This window comes from Rousettus aegyptiacus, unplaced genomic scaffold (genome assembly GCF_014176215.1).
Source record: "Rousettus aegyptiacus isolate mRouAeg1 unplaced genomic scaffold, mRouAeg1.p scaffold_m13_p_9, whole genome shotgun sequence".
In the NCBI taxonomy this organism is placed as follows: domain Eukaryota; kingdom Metazoa; phylum Chordata; class Mammalia; order Chiroptera; family Pteropodidae; genus Rousettus; species Rousettus aegyptiacus.
In genome coordinates, this window is record NW_023416312.1 from 71,721,468 (window position 1) to 71,739,043 (window position 17,576).

At 34.9% G+C, this 17,576-nt stretch overlaps 1 pseudogene; it reads left to right on the forward strand.

Annotated features, from left to right (window-relative positions):
* Window positions 1-14,165: 14,165 nt before the first annotated feature.
* LOC118608186 lies at window positions 14,166-14,284 on the forward strand (annotated as a pseudogene).
* Window positions 14,285-17,576: the final 3,292 nt, after the last annotated feature.

The following is a 17,576-nucleotide window of genomic DNA, read 5'->3' on the forward strand; positions in this document are numbered from 1 at the left end:
TCCAAAAAATTGAAGATGAGGCAATACTTCCCAACTCACTTTATGAGGCCAATATTACTCTGATACCAAAACCTGGTAAAGATAACACATATATACAATGGAATATTACTTAGCCATAAGAAGACTTGAAATACTGCCATTTTCTACAACATGGCTAGACTTCAATGTAATCATGCTAAGCGAAATAAGACAAACAGAAAAAGTTGAAAATCACATAATATCACTTATATGTGGGATATAAACCCAAAAGGAACAAATGAACAGGACAAATATACAGAGACTCATGGACATGGACTATAGACTAATGGTTACCAGATGGTAGGGTGTGAGTAAGAAGGGGTGGGGTAGATGGGGTAAAGAGAGTCAAATATAGGGGTTCGGGGGAGGGTGAAGTGGGAAAAGGGGATCAAATATATGGTAGCTGAAGGAAACTGGACTTTGAAAGGTAAACGCATAATGGAATATACAGATGTCAAATTATAATGTACACCTGAAAATTATATAATTATATTAACCAATGATACCCTAATAAACTTAATTTTTTAAAAGTTAAAAAAATAAAATTTTATCTAAAAAAAAAGATTACTAAACTTCAATGGGAATATGAAGTCATTTAATCCAATCTTCCATCAAGTACAATATTCTAATTAGTTCCTCACCTTACGTCTCATTTGTAAGGCCTCCTCCTATGCCAGAGAGCCATGTACCACCACACACAAATAGTCTTCAAAAACTCTCTTTTTGCTTACTATCTCTGCTGGACAACTCACTCTGATCAACCTTGTACTCTAATTCATGCCTTTTTCTTGATCATTCCAACCTGATTACCTTGCAATTCATTAGCCTCCATTTGCCCTTCAGACCAAATGTTTCAATAGCTATAACCCTTTACCTCCATACTTTACCATGTTTTAAACTCTTTTTGGGGGTAAACACTGTGTTGTGCCCTTCCAGAACAATGTATCCCATATTAGGCACTTCAGAGTGTCGCCTCAATTTGAAATTCTTTTCTTATTTCTGGCTAAAATGTGTCTTCCTACATTTGACTTTTGATTTTAGCAATAACAATAGCAAACTTTCCCACTCAATTCAATCCTTTATTTTGATCCATATCCAAAGCAAAGCAATACAAGAGAAACATTAATATTAAAGCTAGGATAACCAACTTGTCCTGGTTTTAAAACTAGAATTTCCCCTTCTTATGAACTTCCTCAGTCCTGGAGAATGGGATGGTTAGTCATCCTATGATATATTTTAACTCCAACATTCCTGTGCTATATAATAGTTTTCAAAAACCACCTTTTATGAACACAGTCTAAATGTCTCTCTCATGCATGCACGCATGAATGCATGCACATATGCACACATGCACAAATAGCTACACACAATGCTTTACTTGTACAAAGAATGCTAAGGTCATGACTACACTAAGCTTAGAGCTATAAATATCACAATCTTGACATTAGGTTCTTTCCTTACTCTCCAGGCACAAGGAATATTTCGAATCATGAGGACAACGCTGGAGAGCTATTTATTATTAATAACCAGGGAGAGTCCCTCTTTAAAATCTTGGTTTGAGAGTGACAAAATTTAAACTAATGACATTGATTTAATTCACAATCCTTTTTTGTTTGTCTTACCATAGGCTCGGGTTCTTTTATATAAATTATCTATTCCAGTATTGCATACTTTATGGTTTAATTGGTTACTCAAGATATTGAGGAGTGGATTGTGGGATGCCACTAAAGTATGAAGGATATTTCAAAAGTATTTGAATCTGGTAGGATAGAGACAACTGAATGGTTTCTCATGGATGAGTTTTCCTTGGACCATAGGATGTATTCAAAACATAACAAACAAACAAAAATAAATAAAAAATGAAAAATAAACTGAATTAATTTGAAACCCAAGAGATGTTCAGAGTAATTTGAGCACAGAAGATGTTCCATGAACATAAATAGCACAGTTTTAAGGTGCTCATTTAAAAGAAAGCCAGATTCCTGGCTTTTTTGAAAAATTAGATCTGACCTCACTGGGCCTGCACTGCTATACAGCGATGATTTGGAAACTTTATATCACATCAGAATCTCCTGAAGTGCTTGTTAGACCACAGATTGCTGACCCCCACAAGCAGATTCTGATTCAGCCAATGGGTCTGGGGACAGGGCTTGACAATCTGTGTTTCTAACAAGTCTTTAGTTGATGCTATAAGTCCAAAGATGACACTTTGAGAACTCTACTGTAAAATAACAGTCAGTTGGAACACAGTCATAGCTGCCTCCCATTCCTGAGTTTAGATGTGGTCTGTAGTCTCTCATTTACCACAGTCTCCATCTGGCTTGCTTCACTCATTTATATTACCAACCTGACCTCCATAACCACTTCAGGTTTTGACTATTTAATTAGCCAAATCTTCACTCCCTAAAGTGTAGATTTTTTTTTATTAGCCCACACTTAGATACTCAAAAGGATGAGAAGTGCATTAAGGATGGAAAAGAAGGATAAAAGGAAGCAGGGAGGTTAGACCTAAAGCCAAATTTTGGTAGTCTTTCTTTTTTATTGCATTTCTTTGTTAGCCGGATGCTCGAATGAGATAAGATGCTATAGACCAGTGGCTTAACCTTCCGGTCTGGACAATGAGAATTACTTGGGGAGCTATTAAAACTATCATCTCAAAACAACTAAATCCAAATCTTAGTAAAACCCAGGCAAATTCCTTGGGTGACCTTTATATAATCTTCTTTCTGAAAAAACAACAAAATATAATTCTATTATTGCCCAGGTGGATAGATATTCCATGAACAACCAAGGTGACAAGGCATCTCAGAAAGAAAGAGAAAAATCTTCAGAAAATAAGCTTAAAGACAAAGAAATCTGTGACGGAATGAAAGAATTCAGGATGGTACTTCTGAAAAAAAACTCGGTGAGATCCAAAACAATTCATATCAACAATTCCAGGAATTGAAAAAAAAATCAACTCGATAAGGAGAATGAGTTCTTTAGCAAGAAGATTAAAACCCTCAAAAAGAACCAAATAGAACTTCGGGAGATGAAGAACATACTGAAAGAGATGAAAAAGGAAATACCAAGCTTGGGAAATAGAGTTGACCAAATGGAGGAGATCAGTGATATCAAAGACAGAAATCTAGAAATAAATCAGAAGGCAGAGAGAAACCAAAGAATGAAAAATAATGAAAGAGAAATACAAGACCTAGCTGATACCAACAAAAGGGGGAACGTAAGAATAATGAGCATTCTTGAAGAGGAGAAAAAAGAGCAGAAATTAGAAAGCATTTTCAGACAGTCAACAAGCATTTCCAAAATCTAGGGAATGAGCTAGAGCTTGGAATTAAAGGAGTCAACAAAACACCCAATTATCTCAACCCAAAATAGCCTTCACCAAGACACGTTATATTAAAATGATCAAAAATCAACAATGAAGACAGAATTTTCAGGGCAGCCAGGGAAAAGAAAATGGTAACTGTAAAGGAAACTCCATTAGATTATCATCAAACTTCTCAGAACAAAACTTAAAAGCCAGAAAGGAGTGGAATCAAATATTCGAACTATAAAATGAAAGGAACTACCAGCCAAGAATAATGTATCCAGCAAAGCTCTACTTAAAATATGAAGGAAAAATAAAGACCTTTCCAAGCATACAAAAATTGAAGGAATTCTCCACTACAATGTATTACAGTAAATACTAAAAAGGGTCAGCTCATCTAAAACAAAATTACAAAAAAATATATACATAACTATGACTAAACGACTTTCAAGCAGATAGAAACAGAATAGTGAAACCCTTACTAAGACCAGGCATTTTAAACTTAAATAATAAAAACAGAATTGTTGTAGCAAGATAGTAATGAAAGTTCAGCATACATATGAACAAATTGAGACATGAATGACTGAAAAAGAGAGGACTCAAAAATCCAAATTTGCAAAGGGGAATGGCGATAAGGCATACACGATAGAAAATGGACTAGCGCACACACGCGCACACACACACACACACAATCACACACACTGTCCTCTACATATTCTTATTGGTAACCACATGCCAAAGATTCAGAACTGAAGTATACAAAGCAAAACAAGGACTAGACAGAAAACTCACAAAACATAACTAAAATTAAAGAAAAAAAATGATACACGAGGACAAGAAAGCAATGGAAACACCAAGATACCAGAAAGTAAAATATAACATGGTTATAGGAAGGCCTCATATTTCAATAATCACCATAAATGTAAGTGGATTGAATACAGAAATGAAAAGGGAGAGTGGCATAGTGGATTATAAAACAAAACCGGGCTATATGCAACCTACAGGAGACACATTTCAGTCCCAAAGACAAACATAGTCTCAAAGTGAAAGGGTGGAAAATGATATTTCATGTAAATGGCATTCAGAGAATAGAAGGGTTAGTGGTACTAATATCAGATGAAATAGACTTCAAAATAGAAAAGGTAAAGAAAGATACTGAGAAATACTTCATAATGATAAAAAGAAACATGCAACAGGAGATATAACACTTAATAATATCTATGTTCCCAATCAGGGAGTCCAGAAATATATAAAGCAATGAGTAACAGAACTAAAGTGGTAAACAGATCAAAACAATATCATAGTAGGAGATCTAAATACTTCACTTCCAAATATGGACAGATCATCCAAACAGAAAATTAATAAAGAAACAACATCCTTAAATGACACAACAGGACCTAATTGACATTTATAGAGCCTTCTATCCCAAAAAAGCTGCTTATACATTCTTCTCAAGTGTGCATGGAACATTATCAAGGATTAATCACATACTGGGACACAGAAATAGCCTCAACAAATATAAGAGGGTTGAAATCATACCAACCATAACCTCTGATCATAAAGCCTTGAAGCTAGAGATCAACTGTAATAATAAAGCAGGAATAACCACACATATATGCAGATTAAATAACATGATACTGAAGAATGTCTTGGTCAGAGAAGAAATAAAAAGAGAGATCAAGAGATACATAAAACAAATGATAATGATAGTACAACATATCAAAACTTCTGGGACATGGCAAAAGTGGTCATAAGAGGAAAGTTCATGTCTTTACAGGCCTACCTCAAAACACAAGACTGAGCCTGAAGAAACAGCCTAATGCTTCAACTTATAAAACTAGAAAAGGGAAAACAAATGAAGCCTAAAGTCAGTAGAAGGAAAGAAATAATCAAAATTAGAGCAAAATTAAATGAAATTGAAAACCAAAAAAAAAAAAAACAATAGACAAAATGAATGCAACGAAAAGCTGGTTCTTTGAGAAATATAATAAAATTGGCAAACCCCTAACTAAACTCACTAAAGAAAAAAGAGAAAGGACACAAACCAAATCAAGAAAGAAAGAGGAAATTATGATAGACACTGCAGAAATACAAAGTATCATACAAAAATGCTATGAAAAGGTATATAACACCAAATTTCATAACCTAGAAGAAATGGACAAGTACTTAGAAAGATACATCTTTCTGAGACTGAATCAAGAATAACTAGAATATCTAAATAGACAGGTCAGCAGTATGGATATTGAAATAATCATCAAAACCTACCAAAAAGTAAAATTTCATGACCACACCAGTGAATTCTACCAAACATTCAAAGAAGATATACCTATTCTCCTAAAATTCTTCAAAAAAAAAATCAAAGAGAATGCAATACTACCCAACTCATTTTATAAGACCAATATTACCCTGATACCAAAACCTAGTAAAGATAACTTCCAAAAAGAAAACAATAGACCAATATCTCTCATGGACACAGATGCAAAAATCCTAAATAAGATACTAGCAAACCGAATACAGGAATATATTTAAAGGATTATAGACCACGATCAAGTGGGCTTTAACACAGTGGCACAGGAATGGCTCAACATACTCAAATCAATTAATGTGATACACCACATAAACAAATTAAAAAATAAGAATCATATGATCATATCAATAGATGCAGAAAAAGTCTTCAACAAGATATAGCATCCTTTTATAATCAAAACACTTAACAAAATCAGTATAGAAGGAAATTACATTAACATAATAAAGGCCATATATGACAAACCCTCAGCCAACATTATACATAATGGTGAAAAACTAATAACTTTCTCAAGATCAGGAACAAGGCAAGGCTCTCTACTATTGCCACTGTTATTCAGTATAACATTGGAGGTCCTAATGAGTGCAGTCAGGTAAGAGAAAGATATAAAAGGCCTCCAAATAGAACACGAAGAAGTCAAACTCACACTATTTGTGGATGACATGATCCTCTATATAGAAAACTCTAAAGACTCCACAAGAACATTACTAGAAATAGTAAAGAAATATGGTAAAGCTTCTGGATACAAAATCAATGTTCAAAAATCCATAGCATTTCTATACTCTAATAATGAAGTGTCAGAAAAAGGAGTGGATAAAATATTCCTTTTGCTGTTGCAACAAAATAATAAAATACCTAGGAATAAATTTAACTAAACATGTGAATGATGTATATAATGAAAACTACAAGATCCTATTAAAAGAAATCAAAGAATATACAAAAAATGGAAAGATATTTTGTGTTCTTGGATTGGAAGAATTAACATATTTAAAATGATCTTATTACCTAAAGCATTATACAGATTTAATGCAATCCCCATCAAAATCCCATCAGCATTTTTTAAAGAAACAGAACAAAAAATCATCAGATTTCTATGGAAGCACAAAAGATCCAGAATCGCCAAAGCCATCCTGAGAAAAAGAATGAGGCTGAGGGCATCATTCTGCCCAACCTCAATCCATACAAAAAGCGACAGTAATCAAAACAGCATGGTATTGGCAGAAAAAGAGACACACAGAACAGTGGAACAGAATCAAGAGTCCAGAAATAAACCCTTGTATATATGGGGAATAATTTTCAACAAAAGAGCCAAAAACATACAGTGGATAAAGGAAAGCCTCTTCTATATATGGTGCTGGGAAAACTGGAAAGCCAACTTTATGCAAAAAAAAAATGAAACTAGACTGTTGTCTATCACCATATACAAGATTAACTCAAAATGTGTTAAGGACCTCTGTTGAAGACCCAAAACAATAAAGTGCATAAAAAATATATAGGGACTAGTCTCATGGACCTTGGACTTTAAGAAGATTTTATGAATTTGACCTCAATGACAAGGAAGGTAAAAGCAAAAAGAAATTAATGGGACTACAAACTAACACCCTTCTGCACAGCAAAGGAATCATCAACAAAGTAAAGAGACCACCATCTGAATGGGAAAATATATTTCCAAGCAAAACCTCCAATAAGGGCCTAATATTCAAAATATACGAAGAACTCATATACCTCAATAACAACAACAAAAAAAACAAATGATCCAAATCAAAAAATGGGCAGAGGACCTGAACAGATAGTTCTCCCTAGAGGATATACAAATGGTCAACATATATATGAAAAGATGCTCAACATCGCTAGCTATTAGGGAAATTCAAATCAAAACTACAATGAGATACCATCTCACACCAGTTAGAATAGCTATAATCAACAGGACAAATAACAAATATTGGAGAGGATGCAGAGAAAAAGGAACCCTCATACACCGCTGGTAGGACTGCAAATTGGTATAGCCATTATAGAAAACAGTATGGAGGTTCCTCAATCAACTAATAATTGATCTACCATATGATCCACCAATCCCTCTACTGGGTTTACCCCAAAGCCTTGAAAACTCATATATGAAAAGATATTTGCACACCAATGTTCATAGCAGCATTATTCACAGTTGCCAGGACATGGAAGTAACCAAAGTGTCCTACGATAAATGATTGGCTAAAGAAGCAGTGGTACATACAATGGAATATTACACATCCATAAGAAGAGGTAAAATACTACATTTTTGACAATATGGATGGACCCCGAGATTATCATGCTAAGCAAAATAAGCAAGACAGAAAATTTTGAAAACCACATGATATCACTTATATGTGGGATATAAATCTAAAAGGAGTAAATGTACAGGACAAACAGAGACTAATGGACATGGATGGATAATACACTACTAGTTACCAGAGGGTAGGTGGGAAGGGGGGAGGTGGGAGGTAGATGAGGTAAAAGGAGTCAAATATGTGGTGACAAAAAGAAATTTAACTTTGAGAGGTGAACATACAATGCAATACATAAATGCCTTACTGTACATCTGAAACTTACTGGATTACATTAACTAACACCACCATAAAAATAATTAATTTAAAAAATAGAAATGTAGTAAATAAATCTTTAAAAAGCCACATTAAACTAAAGCACACACTAGAAATAGTTCAGAATGAAAAGTACCTGATGCAATGGATGCATTTAATTCCAAATTAAGCAAGTAACTTGCAAAAAAGAATAAATCAACAATTCATCAACTTTTGACACAGCTTTTCTTTCAGATAGTGCTGCTGGGCAAACAAAGTCATCATTTAAGCTGATACTTTTTTCCTGAAGGGATTTTTATTTTAATATGATTCTGGGATATATTTCTATAGATATGTAAAGCAGCATAAAATAAGTAATTTAATATGGCAAATTTGCCTCAGAGTTCACCTATAATATTTTAAGTCTTTAGGCTGATAATGCCCATAGAGTTTTATGTTTTCCTTTGTTCTTCAATATTCCCCAGAGCTTCTGGCTCTAGAAATCAGTCAAGGGAGCTTTTCGGCATGTCTATCTCAGTCTTCTCTGTCTTCCAGAGTTTTGTGGAAATCTCCAGCTAAAATCCAGCTTCCCTTCTTGTAGTGCATATGCAAGTTCTGGTCATCTGCTCAGGAAAATTCTTCCTTTTAGTATTTCAGTTGCCATGCACTCTTGGTGTACTTTGAACATTCAACCAATTTTCATTTGCTAATTGACTATTTTCTAATTCTTTAGCTTTTTCTCATTCATTTTTAACTTTATAAAATAAATAGCAAATTTAGTAGACCATTTCGAAGGACTTATTCATAAGTTTTCAAAATCTGAGCAAACTGTTTTATGCAACTTATACCTATGCCAAAATAAACATTAGTCACAAATCTTCTTTTTAAATGCAAAAATTACTACTTTTAGAAATATACAGGAGTATTTTCAACATGTAAGTTTTAATTTCCTAGTCTATGCTACAAATATGACATTCAGAATAACCAGAAGGCACATTAGATGTAAACTAAACCACAATTAACCCCATCTCTCTTACTTCTCTGTCCCATCCATTTTATTAGCAAGTGTTGTTGATTTTGTATCCTAAATAATTCTCCATTTGAATACTTCTCTCCATCTCTATCACTACCTAGTCCAAGTTACCATCATTTCCTGTTTGGATTGTTACAAAACTTTGCAACTGGCTTTTTGCTTTCATTTTTTTCTCCTGTGTAGACTAAATAATTCCTCTGCCAACATACCACAGGCACATACACCTTAATCCCTGAAAACTATGTATATGTTAACTTCCATAGTAACATATACATAAACTGTGATTAAATTAAGAATCTTGAGATGGGGAGATCATTCTGGACTATATGGTTTGCTCCAATGTAATCACAAGGATCCTTAAAAGAGGGAGGCAGAGTCATAAAAATGTTGTGATTGGAGCTGACATCTTAGAAGCAAGAAGATGCTACACTGGTAGCTTTCCAAATGGAGGTAGGAGCCAGGAGGCAAGGAATGCATGTGGCCTCTTGAACTGCAAAATGCAAGGATACTAATTCTCCCCTAGAGCCTTCGGAAGGAAGATTTTTGCCTTGATTTTAGCCTGTTGAGCTGATTTTGGACCTGACATATACCGGACTGTAAGATAGTAAATTTAAATGAGGTAAGCCACTAAGTTTGTGTTAATTTGTTACAGCAGCAATAGAAAACTAACCTAACCCCCTGTAATGAAAATTTACAATTTTAAAAGTTAAGTTTAAAAAAAAATCTTTCAATGGCAACCCTAAGCACTCTGAGAAGAGTCCTAATTTGTCCTCCAAGGCTCTGTGTTATAGGTTAAATTGTGTTCCTCCAAAATCTATATGTTGAAGTCCTAAGCCAAGTACCTCAGAATATGACTTCATTTGGAGACAGCATCTTTACAGAGGTAATCAAGTTAATATGTAATCATTAGGGTTGGCCCTAATCCAATATGACTGGTGTTCTTACAAAAAAAATAAATTTAAACACAGAGACATACAGAGAGAAGACAATGCAAAGAGACATGAGAAGATGGCCATATAGAAAGGCCCGAGATCCTTCCCTCATAGCCCTCAGAAGGAACCAATTCCACCAACAGCTTGATTTTGGACTTTTAGCCTCCAGAATTGTGAGATGGTAAAATTCTGTTGTTTAAGCCACCTAGTTTGTGGTACTTTGTTACAGTAGCCCTATCAAACTAATACATCCTGTATGACCTGGCCATTGCTTATTTCTCCAGGTCAATCTCAAGCTATTCTCCCTTTCAGCCTTCTCTTCCCTCCAGCCACATGAGCCTCTTTCTTCCAAGCCTTCACACATACCTAGAGATATTTTTCTCCCTACCCTTCTTTACTTGGTTAACGCCTTAGTCGTTCTTCAAGTGTCAGCTAAAATACCACCCGGAGACTTTCCCTGAGCAACAATGTAAAGGCACCAACAGTCTTCATTATGCACTCATAATACTTTGGCCTTTTTTTATAATAGCTCGTATGAAAATTTTAATTACAAATGTATTTTAAAGGCTATTCAATTAATGTCTGTCAGCAACTATGCCTATATTGTTAACTACTATATATGCTGCACCTAGCACATTGTCTAGCACATAATAGGTAGTCAATAAATATTTGTTGAATGAATGGATACAATCATGCCATGAAACAAAAGATCTCAAAAAAATCTGCTTTAAATTCGTTTTCTCATCTAAGTCTCACATTTCAAGAACAGAAACCTGATAGGCTTACAATCTTACTTGCCATTCTCTCTACTCTTTCCTTGTATATTGAGGACTCAAATGACAGTTTATCATCTGCAGCCCCGTTTCAAACCCAGGAAAACTTCTGAAGTACTGGGTCTCAAGATGGTACCATTTCTGATATGTACAAGCAAGGAAAAAGCTCAATGAAAGAAATGAAACTACTAAATATTCGCTATTATAAAAATAGAGGAAATTTAAAAGGAAAGCAATTTTTAAGGAATTTTGCTTCTCATTAGGTTGGTAGGTTTCATGTTTCCCCTAATAATTTTCTTTATTAAGAGATACTGTAACCAAGTACATCTTGATAACTGCTTCAACACTTCATTTCATCTTGTGTGCATAGACATTACTATCATGGTCATAAATGAAGTGAAAAGTCATAGAACTAGATAGATACTTAAGCCTTAATATATAAAAACCTTTGCTTCACGATACTGCCTTTTTAACAATCCATATTAGTTTATTTACATACAGTTTCCTAAAACTTGGTAAAAATCTCTCTTCAGGATATAAGGGACAAGGAACATAGGTATCAATTTGCAATGACCTTTCAAAATTGCTCCTGTGTGACAAGCTTATGAGTCACAGTGTTTGTGCTATAAATTCATTGTAAATTCTCATATCATGGTCTATCATCATTTTAGCCTGACATGCTTTCAAGTCTTCTTAATAGCACTAGCCATTAAGACTAAGGGCCCCAGCTGAAAGTGAAAATCAGGCTTTGAAGTTTCTATATGAGCTATCTCTTTGAGATGTTGGATGGTGTTAACAATATCATTATTGATTCAACTATTTTTACAGTTTAATTAGTTGTTTCAGTCATCATCTCAATCAAGCCATCTGGTCCTTTTGGCCATAAGAACACCAAATCAAATCAACTATTCAATCTTTGTCAATCAAACCATAATGGTCAATATAATCAATCCTGTTAAGCTAGCTTCAATCTTGCAGAAGAAAGCTGCTATACCACCACACATTCTGGGAAGTAAGATTACTTTCTTTCCCTGACAGCTAGTGCAGAATAATATTCTACCGCTTCTATGGTAAAGGCATCTTTCATAAATAATGACAGCTCAGTAGTTATGTAAGTTGAGTTTTGGGTTCTTAAATATTAATGTTCCCCAAAACACCTATGCAAATGATGCCAGTTTTTAAAAAATATATATATATAGTGATTGGTTTATTTTGGTCATCAATAAAATTTAGTGTGCATTCATTTATGTGGCCAGAATCTTAAAAGTTAAATTGATGAGAAATGAAAAAGGAGATGGGAATTACAGTGAATTACATAAAGGCAGTTACTGAACTACTTTAACACATAAGAAAACAATAAAACACTGTTTCAAAAATTAATTCTTTGAGTATAGGCACATTTATGGATATCAAAGAATTGTGAGAAAGTATGAGTATTATTAAAGGTACAAAAAAATCATAACATGTTGGCTAAAACATTCCTAAGAATTAAATTGAACTGTTTTTTCAAGCTAGAAAACGTAATTCTTTATAACATTTTTTGGAACTCTGTTTCAGTAAACAACACTTATAATAATTGCAAATGAGATAAGGAGACTATAATCATGTTTTTTTCATCTTATGATTTTATAATATTCCATATAAAAGTTTAATGTTTGCTACTCCTTATGGTGGAATCAGGGTAGCTACATTATTTCAATATAAATATAGAATGTTTCATTTGACATCTTAAAATTGCAGCCAGAATATTTATATCAAATTGTAGTTCTCGGACACACAGACAGAATTGTCAAAATATTCTCCTAAATTGAGTAAATTTTTGCTCTGAGCCAAAACAACAGACTGGAAAGAAATAAGTACCCCATGAACTACCAATTATCCCACACGAGAGAGTAAACTCATATCAAATAGAAATTATGCCTGTGACATAAAACACACATACACATGCATACACATTTGATGGTATTAATTTGAAATAGATTTTTAGAGAAAATCTTGACAGAAATTCTGGTCCTCTAATTAAAAGTTATCATCATTTAATTTCAGTGATAGGAACAATATTAGCATGTCAAATGTTAATACAGGAATATAATCAAGAGTCACATGTTAACCTTTGATAATGGAACCTATAAAGAAATCCTAGGGCTGAAGAAAACATTAACAATCCAACATCCTCATTGATCCCAAGAGGTTGAGATGCCAAGCTGCAATCAGAGGTCAGAAAGGAGAGACGCTATATTCTCCAGTAGGAGGATTGTTTCTGGAAAACATTTTGGGAGAGACTTCCTCCAGCCACATACAAAGAGGACAAGTTTACAGAGAAGACAAATAATAAGTTGCTCAGGTAAAAAGCAATGGCATTCTGGATTAAGGCTGATTATAGTGATAGCTATGACTGAATGGCTTTTTGATGAAGGCAGATTCTACATGACTCAATGCAAAATGGGTTAAAGTATTGTGATGTTTCCCCCTTATGATTAAGCCAGATACTTGTGCTATTTATCTGTTACAGGAATGTGCTCTATTAATTATTTTCTCTCCTGTCTTGTTATTCACTTCTTAGTTATTGGGGCTTTCTTCTCTGCCTACGATTAACCACAAATCTATATGGCTTCAAAATAGCTATAAGAAAAAGCAAAACAAAACCTGCTTTCAGCCTTGAATTCTCCTCACATATCAGACCATTATTCTACTTCTCCTTACTGCTAAATGCCCTGAGAAAGTAGTTTTAATTTGTCTCCCTCATTTCAGCTCATTTCAAAAATTAAATGAACATTTAATGATCACCTAAATACCAGGTGATATGCAAGGGGCTGAGAACACAAAGGCAAATATAATCCTAATTCTGAAAGAGCATGCAGCTAGTAGGGAAAACATGTATAAACAAATATAAATATCCCACTATCTGAATTCTTGTTGTATAAACTCAGGAAACAAACATTTTAGGATAAATTTTTAAGAATTAGGATAGATATTCCTCATTATCTATCTCTTACTACTCAAAACTCAGGAACCAAATAAATTCAGATCACGTGTTCTTTCTTATCCAAACCCTCACAGTTCAAATGTGGGAACCAAATAGATTTGGACATTGAGGGACACTTTGTTTTATAATACTATATGATACTTCAAATAGCACAAATATGTACAAGAAACATAAATAGTACAACTTCTGCTATAAAGCCAATGCTAATTTCATATTTGACACACCCAATCTTACTGCTTTTAAAACTGTTAGTCTCATCTGTGGCCATACCATCCTGAACAAGCTCGATCCCATCTGATCTCGGAAGCTAAGCAGGGTCGGGCCTGGTTAGTACTTGGATGGGCGGCCACCTAGGAAGACCTGGGGCTGTGGCATAAAAAAATATTAAAAATAAGGGATTATAAACTGGTAAGGTCTCTGCAATCTGTGAGGTCAACTAAGGGTTGCTTCAACTAAAAAATAAAAATTAAAAATAAACGAACAAACAAATAAATAAATAAAAGTGTTAGTCTCCTCCTCATTCTTGATATGCTCCTTCACTGACCTCCAAGACAAAATTTATTCTCGGTGGGGGAAAAAAATGGCATAAATGATAGAGGCTCCATTCATCACTCTGGTGACCAAATAAAAGTTGTGACAGAAATAAGGAGAAAATAGAAAGGAAAAATCACCTGGAATCTAGACAAACAAGCCATACAACTAGGGAGAAATCAAAGAAATCACCCTGCAATGGCAGAAGATAGGACAGGGTGAGGATGTGAGGCTTCCCCATCCCAATCACCTGAGAGGGATGGAGGCTGTGGCAGCAGCAGTAGTAGATGCCTCTTAAAGGGGCCATGCCCGTGAATGAAATTTTGCCATGACTGACCTCCTTGATCAGCGCACCAATGCCAATTCAGCTGTGCACAGTGCGCACCAGGGACATACAGGAACACATTGGCAAAGTGAGGTCCTACAGGAGACTTGCTCTGTGCAGAAGTGCCGGTGATATCCCTTTGTTCCTCTGTTGAGACCACACCGCTCCCAGGGTGCTGGATGCAGCACTGCCATAGCCCAGACATCATCAAACTGGATAACAGAGGTCGTTCTGCCCAGAGGATTCCCTGAACTCTGCCTCCCCTAACTCGTGGCCCAAATAAGCCACATCCAGATGTGACCACAGTGAGTCAGGTGCTCCTTGCTGAGTGGTGCCTAGACCCACACTGGAGGCAGCTGGCCTTGATTTCTGGTGTGGCCTTTTGAGGCAACTATAAGCACAACATCTGTGGATTGCTTGCTGAATCTTAACAGGTGGCCCTGGAGGGGCACAGGATGGGGCAAATTTTGCCTGCAGCTTAACCTCTCTCAGGACTGTGCCATTGGACGTCTACTCCACAAAGTTACACTAATGAGACTGGGAGACTTAGGAACTTCGCTTAATACATAGAAACAGACAGAGAAAAAAAGCCATGATGGGAAGACAAAGAAGCAGAAACCATATGGGAGAACAGGACAGAGACCCAGGAATAATGGAGTCAAGCAATCTAACAGAGGCAGAGTTCAGAACACTGGTTATAAAGATGCTCAACAAACTTAGGGGTGGTATAGATTAATTCAGTGAGAACTTCAACAAAGAGATAAAAAGCATAAGAATGTAAATGGAAATTATGAAAGAAAACAAGTCAGAAATGAAGAACACATTATCTGAGATGAGAAGTATATTAAATCAAATAAACAAAGTAAATAAAGAAGAAGATCAACTGACCTATATAAAGGATGGGAAAGACAAGGACATTTAATCAGAATGGCAAAAAGAAAAAATGCCAAGACTATGAAAATAGTTTAAGGAGCCTATGGGAGATCATTAAAGGTCAAAATATCCATCTCATTGAAGGACTATCCATACTGGAAGGAAAACAAGATGTTGAATAGCTATTTGAAGAAATAATGATGGAAAAATTTCCTAACCTGGTGAAAGAAATAGACATAAAACCTCAGGAAGCTAAGAGAATTCCCAAAACCAGGAATCCAAAGAGTCCCACACCAAAATACATCATAATTAAAATGCCAAAGTTTAAATACAAAGAGAGAATCTTAAAAGCAGATAGTTACCCACAAGAGAGTACTCATAAGATTGGCAGCTGATTTCTCAAAAGAAACTATGCAGGACAGAAGGGCTTGGCACCAAATATTTGATGTAATGAAGATCCAGGATCTACAACCAAGAATACTTTATCCAGCAAAGCTATCATTTAGAGTCGAAGGACAGATAAAGAGCTCCCCAGACAAAAATAAGCTAAAGAAATTTATCACCACCAAGCCAGTATTACAGGAAATGTTTGAGGGACTTCTTTAAGAAGAAAAAACATATATCAAAAACAGGAATAAAGAATGATAGCAACTACATTTCTATCAATAAGTACCTAAAATGTAAAAGAATTAAGTGCTCCAACTAAAAGGTAGAGTAGATGACTGGATAAGAAAACAATGCCCCTACATGCTGCCTACAAGAGACTCACTTCAAATTAAAAGACACACACAGACTAAAAGAAAGAGGATGGAAAAAGTATTGCCTTAATGGACCTAGAAGGTATTTAAAGCAGACAAAGATAAATACCATATGATTTCACTTACATGTGGAATCTAAGGAATTAAAAGAACAAACTAATCAAAAATAGACTCACAAATATAGTGGACATTTTGGTGAAGGACAGAGGGGAGGGGGTTTGGGGGGCTGGGAGAATGGGGTTAAATGGTTAAAGAAGTACAAATTAGTAGTTGATGGATGGTCACAGGGATGGAGAGCATGGCATAGGAAATGCAGCAGCATTAATACATTGGCTAGGTGGAGGGTCAGGGGAGGTAGGAAGCAATTGGGGAGATTGTTTTAGGAACTATATTGATATCTATCAATGTATTTTAAACTCAAAACTAAATTAAATAAATTAATTTAAAAAAATCTATTGTCTACATTTCTCTTTGCAACTCTTTCCATTTTTTAGCATCCTTCAGTAATGTCTTCCCTTTAATCCATAGTGTTATACTCTAGACCCATGCTATTCAAAGTATTGTGCACAACCAACAACATGAATATCATCTCAAATTATTAGAAATGCATTACCTACCTCAGGTTGCATCCCAGACTGAATGTATTGGAATCTTCAATTTAATAAGATATCTTGGTGACTCATATACACCTTCAATCTCATTAAATGCAGAAAGTCACTTGACAAAGTCCAACATCAATCTCTGATAAAAATTCTCAGAAAAGTAGTATTACAAGGGAACTTCCACAACCTGAGGAAACTACAAAACTACAGCTTTCATATTTAATGGCAAGAGATTAAATACCTTCCCGTGAAGATTGAGAACAAGACAAGAAGGTTTACTCTCACCACTCTTATTTAGCATTGTTCTGGAGGTACTAGCCACTGGAAAAGGCAAAAAAAAAATAACTAAAAGGCAAACAGATTGAAAAGGAAGGAATAAAACTATCTCTATTCACAGGTGACATGATTTTCTATGTAAAACAAACTCAAGAAAAATCCAAAAGAAGTCAGACACAATAGGCCATGTATTATGTGATTCTATTTATATGCAATGTACACAATATATAAATTCATAGAGATATGATAGCCCTACACACTATTTAGAATACCAAAATTAAAAAATAAACTGAAATTACAAA